Here is a 13,776-nt window from a genome sequence, read left to right on the forward strand (position 1 = left end):
AGATTCTTCAGTGGCTTAAAGTGAATTTATTATGGGTAAGATAGGACAACCTAAAGCATCCGTATCAGACGAACAAAATTCTGTTAACATGGAAAGTGAGGATCAATTGCAATACGTAAACGAATCCCAAGCCACCACCACGGACAACATAATTTTCGGAGCGGGGGGCCAGGGTCTGTGAACGGTGAATGACGCTCCACAGCAGAATGGGAATAGTGTAACAAGAACTCCACTGCCTGGGCAGGGCGGCCAATCGAGTGCTAGATTAAGCGGGGCACCAGTATGCTCACCGATTGCAGACCCATTTGCAGAATTTCTACGCAGGTTAGAAGAAAGAGATAGGGAGAGAGATCAGAAAGTGGCTCAGATGCTCTATGAACAAGAGCAACAAAGAGAACAGAAAGAAAGGGAAAAAGAAAGAATGCCAGAACAGAGGGAAAAAGAAAGAGACGAAAAACTGGCTCAAATGCTACATGAGCAAGGGAAAGAATTTACGCAAAAACTCAGTGAGCAATGGAAAGAATTTACACAAAAGCTCAGTGAGCAAGAGCAGCGCCGTGAAGCAAAACTAGACAGTATTCAAAGCGAACTTGCTGAGATGCGGGACACTTGCAAAGAAATACCCGATCTTGTGCAAAGCTTAGCCGGCGAGATGCAAAAATTACAGATATCGCAGGCTAGGCTTGAAGACAATGTCCAAACTTCATCCAACCGCGTGGATAATGTGGAGATAGATGCACGGAAAAGTATTGACACATATTTGGAAGTGCAAGCTCAAAAAGTCGACAAAGAATTTAATGAATAGCTAGAAGTAAAGGATCGCGAGTTATCTGCAAAGATTGAAAGCGACGTAAAAACAGCTGTAGAACAAGCAATTGCGGCCGCGAATGTAAATATTGACGCTTGCGCTGCCGCACTACACGACGAATTAACACAGATCAAATCCCGTGTGACAGCGGAGTTGCCGAATTGGCAACAGGAGGTCGCGCGGAGACTGTCTGCGTTGGAAAGCAATGTAAACAGTGGCGAACAGATGAATCCGACTCCGCGTACTGATTACTATAATAACGCAGACTGTATGCAGGGTGCGAGTGCGCAACCGCAACCTAATGTGAATTACGGGCACGAACAATATGCGATACCGTGCAGCGCACATCACGAAGTAATGAATGTCACGGAATGTAGCAATCAGATGTGCATAAAGGTGCACAATGTGGTAAAACACAGGACATTCCAACCCCTCAACAGCGAAAAACGAAATGTCCACCCTGTAGTATTCATTAAGAGCTTCAGGAATGTGTTTCCCAGGGCGTGGACGGAAAGACAAGGAATACAGTTCGTGGTCTCCTTTATTCAAGGTGACGCGGCACTGTGGGCCACCGACGTGTCCGAAAAATGTCTAACCATGCAACAGTTTGAAGGTGCTTTCTTGCAAAAATTCTGGTCCGATAGCGTCCAAGAAAGACTACGGAAGGAGTTATACAGTCCAGAAATGTACAATCCTAAGATGGGAACGTTACGCAAATATTTTGAAAAGTATATAAACAAAACCAGGTACTGGGACGAGCCCATGTCCGATCATGACATAATCACATTAATAAAAATGAAGTTGCCCAACGAAATTAAAAGATATTTCGTCAATGTGCCGGAATATGATATAGAAAAATTCATGGAAATAGTGGATTCTGTTGACTTATTAATCTAAGACATGAAAACCGAAAACAAGTGGAACCATGCAGGCTGTAATCAACAAAAATCCGATTACAATGACAGCCACAGTAACGGTAGTAACTTAGTACCAAATGGTAACGGGAATAGGCAAGAGCACCGGCAACAGAATCGAGGCACAAACAATGGCAATGGTTATAACGGCAACGGTTATAATCGTCAAAATCGGAAGAGACATCATGATGGACGCATGACTGATGGATATAATGGTAACGACAATCCGCAATGGCGGAACAACCGAAACCAGTGGCTTGAGTGTAATGAACCGACACCACAGTGGCAACAAAAGCACAGCGCCACAAGGGAAAGCCAACCCAGGTCCATCACAGAACTTGTCAGGAAGTTACAACCGACCACCGCAAACCCAGGGCCATACACAGTATCAAAATACGTCATCTGGGAGGCAGGGCGGCCAACCCAACATTAGCAACAACAACAACCAGAACCACAATGTGAGGTTAGTGGAAGTGACGGACAACTGTCAACCCACTAATGTTCATCCGTTAAACTAAAGACAGCCACAATACGCTCTCCGTTGTTGGCTGCAGGATGGTGTAGTGAGGGCACATTCACGGATGACAGCCATAAACTTTGTATGCTGAGATACAATGATGGAATAAAAATAGAAAAGGAACTTGTAGACATACAGCAGAAATGTAACCGAACCGACAGAAGTGTTGTGCAGGTTATATTGCAAGCAGGTGTGTACGGAGCACCCATACAGATAATAGTCGATACCGGTGCGTCAACCAATGTCATGAGTGCAAATTTATACAAGTACTTGAGTCAAAATAACAGAATACCAGTATTGCCAGTGAAGAACTATCGTGTAACAGGTGCAATAGGTGAACAATCTCATATCATCACCAGGTGCAAGTCAAGTTTACGGTAGGAAATTAAGCAATGAAAAGCTCGTTCCTAGTAGTTAAGGGATTAGGTGTTGCTTGTATCCTGGGGATGGAATTTTTACGCCAGAGGGACGCAAAAATCGACCTCTTGTGCGGGGAAGTAAGCCTTATGAATGAGGGTAGACGTGTAATTTTGCCATTGTTGAGGACACGGGAAGTGCACGGTAAATATTGCCGGAGCTTTCAGTCGAGATTCGAAGGAATACAGGTAATGAATTTATATTCTGACTTAAGTACCAGACAAGCATGTTATAAAGAGTTTATTACGGAAGACAGAGAGAAAAAAAGGAAACTGATAGCTATGAAAGTCATGGAGTCAGAACATGTGACTGAAGCACAACAAAACGAATTGACTCAGCTACTTACAGATTATGAGCATGTGTTTTCGAAAAAACCTGGTGTTATCGAGGGCTACACCTATAACATCGAAGTGGTACCTCACGATACTTTCTGTCACGCAAACTACACCATCCCGTGGTCAAAGAAGGAGGCACTTACCAAGGAAATAAGAAAAAAAAATACTTACAAAGACTTAAAGAAATTTGCGCAGTAGAGCAACGTATACATATGTGAGTAGTAGGTTGAGTTTATAGCGTATTTTTCTCTGTGTGTAAATGTTCAGATTTTAGTGTAACATTTAAAGACAATGAGGCACACAAGATTAGTGCGATTCAATTTTGTAGATGTTAAGGAATTGCAGTATTTTTAAGCAACTGTATTTTGAAAGAAAAATGAACGTAGGTTTAAGAATATTTTACAAATTTCATTTTTAAAAATGCTTTCAAAAAGTATTAAGAAAAATTCAACATCATGTAATGACGAAAGAATTTTTCATTAGTGTGTCATGAATATTTTTGAACTGAAATGGTAATGAAACTTATGAAATTCAATATTATAGTGTATGTGTTGTTCCATGTAATTATGTCTGTACCGATCCTAAAATATGCTCAATCATAATTTACTAAACAACATGAGTGCAGGGTGTACATCACCTAAGGTACCTCATGTGTTGTGGACAAGGTACAAAGCAAATCAGTAAACGCGACTAACGCTAAGCACTGTTAAAATATATTGCCATCTGCTAAGGCAGAGATTTTCACGAATTTATCGTGTAAACAAAAGTCACAAATCTAACACTGATCCAGGAACTTGCACGCTAGGCCTAGATTCAAAAAAGTGTAAGATAATACGAGAGGCAAAGTTTTGTAAAGTCGAGCCTGGCTCTGGAGGCCAAGTACGCAATGAATAGGTAGACATGACATGGGGGCCTACCTCACATGGGACGGAAATACAATTGTATAGTCAAAAGTCTGAAGGCAAGTACGACTATAGTGGGAAATGGAACGAGGTAATTAGAGCGAGAGACTGGTAAAATCCAGCACGAGCCAAAATCCAGTTCAGACTGAATGAAACACATTAGTGTTTGTAAACCAATCGAAACAGTTACTTTTAACAGTGTGAAAAATTGTGAAGGTGAACCTGTGATACGGACAGTGAAATACTAGTATTGAATGTTCAACAGCGGTGAAGACGCCAAACGCCAATATTACGCACGAAAAATTGTGAATTTGCTTATAAATGTGAACTGTTAACGTGAAGTGAACCCACAGTCAATATTTTTGGGACAGACTGTAATTTCAGTGAGTACAATAATGCGAGACTGGAATGCGATGCGTGGACCGTTGCAAAACAACGACCGCAGAAACGGCGAATGTTTGTGCTAAGCTCGTATTGGGACACTCAGCAGTGCCTGCGAGTGCGGCGAAAATATAAATAATTTTATCAAGACAAAAACTGACGTGTAATGGAAACAGATCGCATCAAAACTGCATTCACGGAAGAAGATCCATGTCATGTATTCTGCAAGACAATGCTGGCTTGACACTCGGAAACTGGCGTAAAGTTAACAACTGCCGCACTAATAAATGTTTCTTTCCCACTACCTTAACCATCTGCAACGGGAGGGAAATACACTCCTGGAAATGGAAAAAAGAACACATTGACACCGGTGTGTCAGACCCACCATACTTGCTCCGGACACTGCGAGAGGGCTGTACAAGCAATGATCACACGCACGGCACAGCGGACACACCAGGAAACGCGGTGTTGGCCGTCAAATGGCGCTAGCTGCGCAGCATTTGTGCACCGCCGCCGTCAGTGTCAGCTAGTTTGCCGTGGCATACGGAGCTCCATCGCAGTCTTTAACACTGGTAGCATGCCGCGACAGCGTGGACGTGAACCGTATGTGCAGTTGACGGACTTTGAGCGAGGGCGTATAGTGGGCATGCGGGAGGCCGGGTGGACGTACCGCCGAATTGCTCAACACGTGGGGCGTGAGGTCTCCAGAGTACATCGATGTTGTCGCCAGTGGTCGGCGGAAGGTGCACGTGCCCGTCGACCTGGGACCGGACCGCAGCGACGCACGGATGCACGCCAAGACCGTAGGATCCTACGCAGTGCCGTAGGGGACCGCGCCGCCACTTCCCAGCAAATTAGGGACACTGTTGCTCCTGGGGTATCGGCGAGGACCATTCGCAACCGTCTCCATGAAGCTGGGCTACGGTCCCGCACACCGTTAGGCCGTCTTCCGCTCACGCCCCAGCATCGTGCAGCCTGCCTCCAGTGGTGTCGCGACAGGCGTGAATGGAGGGACGAATGGAGACGTGTCGTCTTCAGCGGTGAGAATCGCTTCTGCCTTGGTGCCAATGATGGTCGTATGCGTGTTTGGCGCCGTGCAGGTGAGCGCCACAATCAGGACTGCATACGACCGAGGCACACAGGGCCAACACCCGGCATCATGGTGTGGGGAGCGAGCTCCTACACTGGCCGTACACCACTGGTGATCGTCGAGGGGACACTGAATAGTGCACGGTACATCCAAACCGTCATCGAACCCATCGTTCTACCATTCCTAGACCGGCAAGGGAACTTGCTGTTCCAACAGGACAATGCACGTCCGCATGTATCCCGTGCCACCCAACGTGCTCAAGAAGGTGTAAGTCAACTACCCTGGCCAGCAAGATCTCTGGATCTGTCCCACATTGAGCATGTTTGGGACTGGATGAAGCGTCGTCTCACGTGGTCTGCACGTCCAGCACGAACGCTGGTCCAACTGAGGCGCCAGGTGGAAATGGCATGGCAAGCCGTTCCACAGGACTACATCCAGCATCTCTACGATCGTCTCCAAGGGAGAATAGCAGCCTGCATTGCTGCAAAAGGTGGATATACACTGTACTAGTGCCGACATTGTGCATGCTCTGTTGCCTGTGTCTATGTGCCTGTGGTTCTGTCAGTGTGATCATGTGATGTATCTGACCCCAGGAATGTGTCAATAAAGTTTCCCCTTCCTGGGACAATGAATTCACGGTGTTCTTATTTCAATTTCCAGGAGTGTATTAAGTCGGTTGCGTGTATGTTTCATGTACTACGTCGGAGATGCGTAGCGGAACTGACTCCTTCCAACAAGCGCGGGGGGCGGATATCATCCCACTCCGCCACGCCCGGCCGAGACAGAAGCGCGTCGAAAAACCGTGCAGCCGATCAGCTGATTCTGACGTTCCGCGACAGCGAGAGACACGCTGGCGTCGAGCGGGCGTTGACCTCTCCGTAGCCGCCGCGAACGCCGAGCACCGAACACACCAACCGGCGCCGTCCCGAGCTAAACGTCGCGGCGTAGATCGTCAACGACACCGCAATCAATAACGACGATATATAAATTGTTATAATTACCTCATTTCTTTGCATAGTGCAACGAAAAATTGTTCGCAACGTATGCACATCCTGTACTCCAATGACATCCCAAAAACAATTAAGTGAAAGTAACCTAAGCAGTTAGTCTGTCGCTCCGCCGAGGTTTTCCCCAGGGTTTCCCTACGGCCGCGCCAAATGGGGAGCGAACAGTTGACACCCCTGGGACTGCTAAAATTACAGACTAACTCGTAATTGTATACCTTCGAACACTGCATAAGCTGCAACCACAAAAAGAATCAGCCAAAATGAATGTACCAACATAACTGTCAATCTAATTGTATTCTATGCCATTCTCTATTGTACATGACTGTATACGTAACCAATTGTGTATTATATTGTTATGTAAATATCTTTATCTGTATTACACTTTGTGTGCAAAGTACATCAACTTAAACCTACGATGTAACATATGTAGCCTTGGAAAGAAAAATCTGCGTGTGGACACTGTGGACAGGAAATAGGAAATATTTATGTCAAAAAACACGAACATTTTTTTAATGACATAAACATTTCGGGGGGCAATATAGCGTCCCCAGTGCTATAGTGCTATATTACGAAAAGACTTAAAAAACGGTATTTATAAAGAAAAGACATTTAAAAATTGAATGATATATATAATTCAATAATTGAATTATATATATATATATATATATATATATATATATATATATATATATATATATATATATATATATATATATATATATATATATATATATAATGTTCCCGTAAAATAATAATTTCTCTGTGTGAGTTTCGAGTGCAAAGAAATAAAACAAAATAATCTAAAGATACGACAGATACGCTCTTTTGTTAATTTTTTAGTCGTCTTCACTTCTTCTCTTGTCTTGATTGCGTGCAGAAAATATGTAGCTTTAAGATTCTTATTTTTCAGTACCATAGGCGACAGCCAGAGCCAGGACTCCGACTACAATACAATGGTTAACGGAGGTAAGAAAAAATACTCTCGCGCGTGTGTGGGCCGTAATTGTGATTAACAACTAAAGATTTCTTGCTTTAAAGTGAACTGACAAGCTGAGAAAAAAAAATGTAATGTTTATTCCATTGTTCAACTTGTATGCACATGTTTTAAAATTCAGCGAGTCTAACATTCATTAACGTAAAAAAATAAGTTAAGATTAATATTGTTAAAAAGGAGAACTTCACAATAGCATTTAACCGTAAATCAAAATTTTTATTAAGGCCCACCACGTAAGTCGGCAACAATCAAAATAATAATAATATATTAAATTACGACAGGCCGACGGACGCGAGACGCTCTCGGCTAACCTGGCGGGTAATTTTTTGAACAACATAACCATTTAATTAATGCTATTGGACCATTAAATTTGCAATGTAACGTCCACAAGTGTCTGTAGTTTCGTCAACTGAAATCCAGATACTGCTGTCCTTGAGTTCATTGCATAGTTCTTCCAGAACATTTACGTAAATTGTCGGTATGTAATTCTTACGCAATGTTGATTGATGTGATATATTTTGATTTGAGCAATCTTTGCGCAGGAGGCCTTTGAGGATAAGCTTTGTAAGTTTGTGAAGAGGAATATTGCTTGCAACAAATGCTGCACACACGCCCATGTTAAACCGACTTTTTTGGCTACCTTTGGACAAATTCCTGCTACTGCAACTTGCTGTTGTCAGAAGTTGTTGTCGTGGTCCTTTCAAAATGGTTCAAATGGCTCTGAATACTATGGGACTTAACATCTATGGTCATCAGTCCCCTAGAACTTAGAAAGTTAAACTCAAACAATGGACGTCCGACTAAAATCGTGCTTAGTTTAAGTGTTTCCGACGCGTACGGTATGACAGCACAGGATATTAGCTGGGGACGCTAGCGCAGGAGCATTGACTCCGTCAGCCTGTTCGTGTTCCTCTTCTGTAATTATTTCGCTAGTCTGTCGCCTCTCGGTTAGCGATTGCACGCAGTTCTAGGTCGCGTTCAATCTATGAGACATCAAAACTAGATCGAGCTAGAGACCACCCTTCTAAATTTTTAAAATATCGCCGGCCGCGGTTGTAGGCGCTTCAGTCTGGAACCGCGTGACAGCTAAGGTCGCAGGTTCGAATCCTGCCTCGGGCATGGATGTGCGTGACGTCCTTAGGTTAGTTAGCTTTAAGTAGTTACAAGTTCTAGGGGACTGGTGACCTCACATGTTAAGTCCTACAGTGCTCAAAGCCATTTGAACGATTTTTTTTTTTTTTTGAAATATTGTAAACAGAGGGTGAAAATAAGAATCGTCGCTAGCTTTTAGTTAAAATATGCAATAACCGACGAAAAGGAGCCAAATATGCAAATGCATATAATCTGGACTTTACATATAAATGTGTAATGTAATCATTCCATTCTTCGATGAAATAAATGCGCTCCTTGGTCACGGAGCCATTCGATACTATCATCTATTAAAATAGATTCTCAAGAACAGATCATTTGGTGAGTGGGGCAGCCATAGGTGTAGAAATACCTTTGAATATATGACCACAACAGCTACCGTGACAAGATTTATTGATCTTTTATTGGTTAACCACTAGTTTCGTGCTCTGTTTATGATTACATCAGTTGCCAAACAAACTACTTAAAGAAGATGCAAAAAAAACTCTTTTGTTAATCTAGATGGTCTAAGCCATATAACAAGACTTTTATAACACTGTAAATAGCTAAAAAAGGACCATAGGCCTTCTTTTGTAGACATAGAATCCTTTCTCAACATATCGCCTATCTTTAAACTGGTCATAGCGTTAAAAAAAAACGGAGTCGTCAAAAACTTTGCAGTGGGCTACATGCGAAATGTAACCCAGAACAGACAAGAACAGTTTCGTAGCTGTTCTCGGATAACTGTTTGGCAAAGGATAAAAACCCTGGTACTTTCCATTTTCTGTATACATTTTCCAAACGCCTTGGGAAATTTGATAAAATAATACACCAAACCCAATCAAATTGTAAGGGAATCCATATGACAAATAATGATTAATCAAGGGAAATTGAGAATCCATTCCAAGGACTTCTAATAATAACTAGCGCCTACACAAGCAGTGCTGAGGATACGTGCATGGAGCTGCCCGGCCCACAGTACAGGATGTGTTGACAACTTGGAAGTTTTACACGGAAAACCGCCTGTCGCAGCTTACCCGGACGCGTCTTTCGGCGCATGCCCGCCAAGGTGGTTTTTCACATTATGGTCAGCAAACGGATGTTTTATTGGGAGAGGGGCTGTGGTCTTTCTTTTGTTATTTAAAATTTAATAAAAACCTTGTCATATAGCTTAGGGGCAACGGCCTTGTCGCAGTGGATTCACCGGTTCCCGTGAGATCCCCGAAGTTAAGGGCTGTTGGGCGTGGCCGGCACTTGGATGGGTGACCATCCTAGCGCCATGCGCTGTTGCCATTTTTCGGGGTGCACTCAGCCTCGTGATGCCAATTGAGGAGCTACTCGACCGAAGAGTAGCAGCTTCGGTCAAGAATACCATCATATCGACCGGGAGAGCGGTGTGCTGACCCCACGCCCCTCCTATCTGCATCCTCCTTGAGGATGACACGGCGGTAGGATGGTCCCGGTAGGCCACTCGTGGCATGATGACAGAGTGCTTAGTGCATATAGCTTAGCCGGTCTACGTTAGTGATAAGTTTCTTTGCATCTACTTTAGGTCAATTGAGTCTATTAGTACTTCACCAGACCTGGTCCAAGCCTTCATTTAATCACTGAACTGAGTTTCTCACCCGTTTACAATAAAACATATAGTTTAAGAAGGACTGCGAATCATAGAACAGCTTGTCATATTTCACGTTAACAAAACATTCCAGAGATATATAAAACCAAAGAGAATAAGATAAAATTCTTTGGGCCTATTGAGGATTCGACAGAGAACCATTGGTTGTAGTAGTCTCATATTTATAAATTAAACCGCGTTTTATTACTTGTTATTGAGAATTATCCATCTATCGGTGATCCGCTTGGTTCTGTTCGAGTGTAGCAGACCATGAGAATATAACGAGTTTACGATCTTCTTTTGTCATCTGCATAAAAGAATGCGACACTACATTCTACACCTACCGCGATAATCTGTAACATGAATTTTTGACACAATACTTACGTTTAATGAAGAGAATAGGAAGTGTTTGCTAGGAAACCTCCGCTAACAGGGTGGCTGAACCCACCCTTTTGGGTTCCCACGCTCATGATTCCATTCAACAAGAACTACTTTTTTACAGAATGAGCGATGCTCCCAATACAGTTCACACAAAACCAATGTAACTCTCTGGGCATCAAGTGGATTTCCAGTCAGTATAATGTTTGTCGTTACTAAGGAAACGGAATCTTTTAATGAGCTGACCACCACAGCTTATGGGCTTGCTTGGTCACCAGATAGCGATTTTATATTGGAGACGTTTCGTGATGGAGGATGCACACATTGGTGTTTGACCTTATATTTACTGTCCTTGTCACGCAACATCTAGTTACGAATTTGAGAAAGTAGAATAATTCAACGTAAACTGGAAGGAATATAACTATGATTGGTTGTGTTGAATAGTGAACGTAATAGGAACTTTAACCCAGATTTCTCTTTAAATTACAAGATGCTACCGATTTATGTACATTTCCTGTGAATCAGCTTTGAAATAATGTAATGCAGCCGTTGGAATGGCTTTCTAACAGGTTCAGACCAAATCGTTATCTACCATATTTACGTTGTTGCATTATACTTTTAGACAGCTAAAATATTTAATTGCACTAATGAGGCCCGAAGAGAAAATAAATTCCACCTGTAGTGAAATTTACGCATCTGATATTAAGAAATATGTGTTACCCTTTTACATTCTAAGTGTGCAGCGTAAAGCTGAGGAGTGTCTTCTGGATGTTATTCAGGCGTTACGTCATGTTGACAAGCAACGGGAGCCATTACGTACACTGTGTTACTGATCCAAAGCAGAATCGAAACGGCGTCTGTAACACAGTGAAGGAGGCTCTACATTCTTAGGAACAAGTCATTTGAAGTGTTGATGAAACATAATGTTTCATAAATAATGCTTCAGGTTCAAGAGAATGATATACCGCTACATACATTTGTTGATACAACGTCCGGCACCTGTAATAGGCAGTATTGCTAATGACATCCAAGGTGCAGCGTACCGTCAGTCGGCTTTTTTACTGGCATGATGCAACAAAGAGTGTTCACTTGTATCGTATGTGGCGTACTCACTAATATGTTCTAGAAACTAAACTGCGAGTTTTTCTTATGTTCTGTCCGCTTACAACAAAACACGAATGTCTGCAGCGATGAATAGTAGTAATCTGTTTACGGAAGGAAACTCTTAAATCAACCACGATTTGCGGCATATGAACGGTTTCGATTTGTAGTTTACATGACCTTTCTTGCTGATACAGCATTGTTTGGCGTAATATTTCTCGTTGTTGGACTTAAGTCCACGGAATTCCAGCAGTGGTCTGTGGCACTTGTTTGGTGCCCTTCTGCTTGAGGAATGACTTTACAGATAACTCATACTGTGGATCTGACTGTACAGTTTTGCTTTCTGTACGGTCCCCATTGCTCGATGGCGTAACTTTACATTGTTTGGTTAGGTAGTACAACTTTGTTCAGTATAACGCCTCCCATAGTTGGACAGGTGATCTTCAGATGTCAGACCTGGTCCTTGCCGCAACCATTGTGCCTACAACATTCCAGGGAAAGTGACGAGAGATTCCCATGCTGCAGGTATTTGTACTAAAAAGCGCTACATGTTCGGACTTTATGGTACATCATATGGAATGTAGATCAAAAGTTTCATTTGAAAGGCGCGCATATCGTTGGAGTATACCATCTGATCAAAAGTAACAGGGCACCTCTATGTGACAGTCATTGTTCCACTATGAAACATGTGGTGTCACCGCCAGACACCACACTTGCTAGGTGGTAGCTTTAAATCGGCCGCGTTCCATTAGTAAATGTCGGACCCGCGTGTCGCCACTGTCAGTGATCGCAGACCGAGCGCCACCACACGGCAGGTCTCGAGAGACTTACTAGCACTCGCCCCAGTTGTACGGACGACTTAGCTATCGATGCAACACTGACGAAGCCTCATTTGCCGAGAATATAGTTAGAATAGCCTTCAGCTAAGTCAATGGCTACGACCTAGCAAGGCGCCATTAACAGTTTATAGTCTTGCACGTACAGTCCAGAACGATGTATTCAAATGATGGATTAAAGTTAAGTATTCCAGAAGCTACGTACTTTTCTTTATAGCATTCATTACGTATCCTGTTTCAGACCTCACGCCATCCTGCGTGAGCTTATAGCGTGCATTTCGGCCTTCTCCAGCAATAAAAGAAAACACATGAAGTTTCGTACGTCGTCCTTACATGAAGGCGTCCTAGATGGACACACATTCCGGTCTGCAGCACGAGAATGGGCCAATAGGACCGAGGGACAGGCAGGGCTTCCCTTGGCAAGTCGTGGCTCTTTTATGTGAAAGGACGCGGTTCCACAGTCCCGCTCAGTCCCTGGCTTCACTCGTGATGCACAAGGCGCCATTTTTAGCTGGTGACCTGATGAAAGGAATGTGGCATGACCTCTCGAAGGTGACGATGTATGGTCTGACTGGAAATGTGTGATACAAGTGGGGTCAGTGTAAAATGTCTGTGACAGTGTGCAAGAGAACTAATTGTGTAGAAGCTTAACGTGAATATCTTTGATACTTTTTGAAAGTTAAACAAATTAAGTGGAAATGTTCTAACCCAATACATTATGTAACCTTTCACCCCATAGCTAAATTTTGATGGTCATTATACTGCACTTCAAGTCGGAGCACTCATTGCAGAGAGGGAGAGCAGGAGGGGAACTGGAGGGGGTGAGGTTAGCTTAACCGTAGCAAATGAGGTGAAAACGCATCCACGTTGCCAAGCATTAATGAGTGATGCCGTAGATTACAATGAATAAATCCACATCGCCATCGAAATACGGCCAGGTATCAATCCGCACGGGGAGGTTGTTCGCCGCAAAGCGCCGCAAGTACGACTTAATCTCATTGTCTGGCCAGGGTTAGTAGAGGGAGTGGGTAGGTTATGTGCAGAACATTAAGTGCAGAACAGTTCGCAACTGTGCCGTCTTATACTGGGTGACACACTAGGACAGTCGAAGTTCTATTCATAGTAAAAGGCACAGGAAGTGAATTCTTTGCGGGGTAAAGAACTCACATACAGGTAAGCAAGAGACTATTACTTTCTTGACCTTGTGCCCTGTATTGATGGCATGTCCCTGAGTAACATCGAATTATTATCCCAAATTTGAAGACCCAGGTCAGAGGCTGCCACTGCAAGATGATTTGTAATATCTATCGCTTGAGTTTTGAAGACTCACTGGTTTACAGAAGCAACGCAATA

The sequence above is a fragment of the Schistocerca americana genome, chromosome 4, assembly GCF_021461395.2.
Source record: "Schistocerca americana isolate TAMUIC-IGC-003095 chromosome 4, iqSchAmer2.1, whole genome shotgun sequence".
NCBI lineage: Eukaryota > Metazoa > Arthropoda > Insecta > Orthoptera > Acrididae > Schistocerca > Schistocerca americana.